Raw genomic sequence first — 5,000 nt, forward strand, 5'->3', positions numbered from 1 at the left:
TCTCCGCCTGTAACACGCACACAGACAATATGTAAGCACCAGCATGGAACAACACCCAGTGCATCCTCTCCGCCACATGAGACAATCCACACTGTCATAACCAGACTGGGAGGTCCACTCAGAAAACGGAATATCCCACCCCCCCGACAACCACCATTGCTCAGCTAAGCCACCAACACCCACACATGTCCTACACAGGGGTGCACCCAACATCACAATACTGCCTCCTCTCACAGCACACAAACAATGGCAGGAATGAAAGACACAGGTCTGCCACAAGCATGGAATCGGAGCGCCGCCTGTCATGAGCCAAAGGTGCATCCTGACGTGGCAAATCAGATGATGCCGCAGGCATCCACTTACTATAATCACAATCAACAAACCGACCGGCCGCCCCCCCCCCCCCCCATTACACCTTTCCATACAACAATGTGTACCTTAACCTAAACTATACTGTACCTTAACCTAAACTATACTGTACCTTAACCTAAACTATACTGTACCTTAACCTAAACTATACTGTACCTTAACCTAAACTATACTGTACCTTAACCTAAACTATACTGTACCTTAACCTAAACTATACTGTACCTTAACCTAACCTATACGGTACCTCAACCTAACCTATATTGTGCCTCAACCTAACCTATGTTGCGCCTTAACCTAACCTATGTTGCGCCTTAACCTAACCTATGTTGCGCCTTAACCTAACCTATGTTGCGCCTTAACCTAACCTATGTTGCGCCTTAACCTAACCTATGTTGCGCCTTAACCTAACCTATGTTGCGCCTTAACCTAACCTATGTTGCGCCTTAACCTAACCTATGTTGCGCCTTAACCTAACCTATGTTGCGCCTTAACCTAACCTATGTTGCGCCTTAACCTAACCTATGTTGCGCCTTAACCTAACCTATGTTGCGCCTTAACCTAACCTATGTTGCGCCTTAACCTAACCTATGTTGCGCCTTAACCTAACCTATGTTGCGCCTTAACCTAACCTATGTTGCGCCTTAACCTAACCTATGTTGCGCCTTAACCTAACCTATGTTGCGCCTTAACCTAACCTATGTTGCGCCTTAACCTAACCTATGTTGCGCCTTAACCTAACCTATGTTGCGCCTTAACCTAACCTATGTTGCGCCTTAACCTAACCTATGTTGCGCCTTAACCTAACCTATGTTGCGCCTTAACCTAACCTATGTTGCGCCTTAACCTAACCTATGTTGCGCCTTAACCTAACCTATGTTGCGCCTTAACCCAACCTATGTTGCGCCTTAACCCAACCTATGTTGCGCCTTAACCAACCTATGTTGCGCCTTAACCCAACCTATGTTGCGCCTTAACCCAACCTATGTTGCGCCTTAACCCAACCTATGTTGCGCCTTAACCCAACCTATGTTGCGCCTTAACCCAACCTATGTTGGGCCTTAACCCAACCTATGTTGCGCCTTAACCCAACCTATGTTGCGCCTTAACCCAACCTATGTTGCGCCTTAACCCAACCTATGTTGCGCCTTAACCCAACCTATGTTGCGCCTTAACCCAACCTATGTTGCGCCTTAACCCAACCTATGTTGCGCCTTAACCCAACCTATGTTGGGCCTTAACCCAACCTATGTTGGGCCTTAACCCAACACACGTTGGGCCTTAACCCAACACACGTTGGGCCTTAACCCAACACACGTTGGGCCTTAACCCAACACACGTTGGGCCTTAACCCAACACACGTTGGGCCTTAACCCAACACACGTTGGGCCTTAACCCAACACACGTTGGGCCTTAACCCAACACACGTTGGGCCTTAACCCAACACACGTTGGGCCTTAACCCAACACACGTTGGGCCTTAACCCAACACACGTTGGGCCTTAACCCAACACACGTTGGGCCTTAACCCAACACACGTTGGGCCTTAACCCAACACACGTTGGGCCTTAACCCAACACACGTTGGGCCTTAACCCAACACACGTTGGGCCTTAACCCAACACACGTTGGGCCTTAACCCAACACACGTTGGGCCTTAACCCAACACACGTTGGGCCTTAACCCAACACACGTTGGGCCTTAACCCAACACACGTTGGGCCTTAACCTGCTCTGTAATTGTCATACGACGCGTTAAATTAGTGTAGTGTTGCCTAACTGCAACCCCCGCAATATAGTTTGCTACTCGCACTGCCCGGTCCCCAGTGTATCGCTTCATGTTAAACACCTTGCAGCTATACACTGTAATGTGGATGGCAGCAGGACGTACATGCTCAATGCCCTTTGCAGTTGTTCATTGGCATTTGCAGTTGTTCATTGGCATTCGCATGGCGAAGCACTTAGCCTACGCTGTGGTACGGCCTGTGTCAACTGTCCGCTGATGTTGTACGTCCAAATCACACACTGTACTGCACATTGGTCCTCATGTACTGAATGATACATCGTGGTACATGTGACCGTACAACGACTGCGCCAACAACGGCGAACCATGCGGTCCAAATGTTGTGCACTCAGCTACGTGTCGTCTCCCTATAAGAGCTGGATTGCAGTGTGGTATGCCCTGGATGGCGATCAGCATGAGCCGTCTGTTGATGTAGTGGCGCGTGTTGTCAGACGTAGTCGTCTCTTCTCACACACCGTGATAGCATGGTGCACTGCGTTCCACATCTGCGACATGCGACAGAGGCCGGTTGACAGTCGTTCGCGCAATGGACATCGCATACGTACGGGGGCCACCTTCCACGTGTTCGCGAAGCGTGCACATGTTGTTGCGTGTATGTGGGCAGACATAGTGTGTCGTGACACCTGACACAGGCATGCAACAATCGTTGAATTTGCAAATGGCGATGGACGCCTACGTTTGCTGGTGACGTTACGCAAATGAACAACTGGTAAACCGTTGTGGTGCGGTTGTTCTCGCTAGAGGTGAATCAGTGATGGCGACGATCGGTTGAGCTACCAACCGGTTGTTCCAGCGATACCCACCATGCCCACGAACGTGAATGGCATCTGGGTGTGAAGCGATACGCGGCGGTGGCTGGGTGGGACCGTCCCCGGCCGGTGAGGGGGGGCCTCCCGGCGTGCTGGCCGCGCGGTGCGTGGGCGCACGCGCTACAGCCGGCTGGTGGGGGCGGCCAGTGGCAGGCGCGCCGGCCGACGGAGGCGGCAGGCGGCGCAGCTGCGCGCCGGCGCACCCTGCACGCGGCGCCGTGCGGCCAAAGTAGGTCCTCGCGGGCCCGGTGCGAAGCGCGGTGGACATCTGCAGTGTGCTGGTCCGATTGAGGACTGTGTGCGCTGAGGATGCGCCGCCGCCCGGCGCTCGGCGCCGCGACGCCGTCTGCTGCTCGGTCGCCTCTGCGGTTCTCGCAGGTGGTTTGTATCGCAGCTGTGCGGACGTGTTGGCGCGTGCGCTGTGCTGGGAGAGTTCGCTTCGGCACCCAAGTGGGGCTTTTGTCCTTCTGTGGCGCTGGCGTTGGAGCTGCCGGTCACCGTAGGTGGCGCGTGTTGTCTCCCGCCGGCAATGCCACGACAGCACGCTCCCGGGCCTCTGTCGGCAGCGGCAAGCTCAGTTGGGAGCACGGGTGGTCGCACCTAAAGCGTCTACTCGCCAAACCCCGGGCGATTGCGCCTCTCTCGAACCCGACCAAGTACTTAGGACGGCGCTGCGCGCCGCCGGGACCTGAGAGGGTTTCGAGGTGTATGGTGCAGGGGAGCTCAGCCTCCTCCTGTTTGCAGAATAATTGAGCGGACGCTTGCGTGTTCGCGCGGGCCCCCGGGACACACTCCCGGGCGGCCGGCTGCTCAGCTCTAGTTGACGCAGCTCCCTGGTTGATCCTGCCAGTAGTCATATGCTTGTCTCAAAGATTAAGCCATGCATGTCTCAGTACAAGCCGCATTAAGGTGAAACCGCGAATGGCTCATTAAATCAGTTATGGTTCCTTAGATCGTACCCACGTTACTTGGATAACTGTGGTAATTCTAGAGCTAATACATGCAAACAGAGTCCCGACCAGAGATGGAAGGGACGCTTTTATTAGATCAAAACCAATCGGTCGGCTCGTCCGGTCCGTTTGCCTTGGTGACTCTGAATAACTTTGGCTGATCGCACGGTCCTCGTACCGGCGACGCATCTTTCAAATGTCTGCCTTATCAACTGTCGATGGTAGGTTCTGCGCCTACCATGGTTGTAACGGGTAACGGGGAATCAGGGTTCGATTCCGGAGAGGGAGCCTGAGAAACGGCTACCACATCCAAGGAAGGCAGCAGGCGCGCAAATTACCCACTCCCGGCACGGGGAGGTAGTGACGAAAAATAACGATACGGGACTCATCCGAGGCCCCGTAATCGGAATGAGTACACTTTAAATCCTTTAACGAGTATCTATTGGAGGGCAAGTCTGGTGCCAGCAGCCGCGGTAATTCCAGCTCCAATAGCGTATATTAAAGTTGTTGCGGTTAAAAAGCTCGTAGTTGGATTTGTGTCCCACGCTGTTGGTTCACCGCCCGTCGGTGTTTAACTGGCATGTATCGTGGGACGTCCTGCCGGTGGGGCGAGCTGAAGGCGTGCGACGCGCCTCGTGCGTGCTCGTGCGTCCCGAGGCGGACCCCGTTGCAATCCTACCAGGGTGCTCTTGAGTGAGTGTCTCGGTGGGCCGGCACGTTTACTTTGAACAAATTAGAGTGCTTAAAGCAGGCAAGCCCGCCTGAATACTGTGTGCATGGAATAATGGAATAGGACCTCGGTTCTATTTTGTTGGTTTTCGGAACCCGAGGTAATGATTAATAGGGACAGGCGGGGGCATTCGTATTGCGACGTTAGAGGTGAAATTCTTGGATCGTCGCAAGACGAACAGAAGCGAAAGCATTTGCCAAGTATGTTTTCATTAATCAAGAACGAAAGTTAGAGGTTCGAAGGCGATCAGATACCGCCCTAGTTCTAACCATAAACGATGCCAGCCAGCGATCCGCCGCAGTTCCTCCGATGACTCGGCGGGCAGCCTCCGGGAAACCAAAGCT

The 5,000-nt window shown here is 53.5% G+C and overlaps 1 non-coding gene across 1 annotated transcript in view; it reads left to right on the forward strand.

Annotated features, from left to right (window-relative positions):
• The first annotated feature begins 3,806 nt into the window (after nt 1–3,806).
• LOC126446609 (small subunit ribosomal RNA) overlaps nt 3,807–5,000 on the forward strand; it is a 1,909-nt gene continuing 715 nt past the window's right edge. The window contains exon 1 of the ribosomal RNA XR_007583372.1: nt 3,807–5,000. This exon is cut by the window's right edge and continues 715 nt beyond it. This is a non-coding gene — a ribosomal RNA (small subunit ribosomal RNA).

Source organism: Schistocerca serialis, unplaced genomic scaffold (genome assembly GCF_023864345.2).
Source record: "Schistocerca serialis cubense isolate TAMUIC-IGC-003099 unplaced genomic scaffold, iqSchSeri2.2 HiC_scaffold_410, whole genome shotgun sequence".
Taxonomy (NCBI): Eukaryota; Metazoa; Arthropoda; class Insecta; order Orthoptera; family Acrididae; genus Schistocerca; species Schistocerca serialis.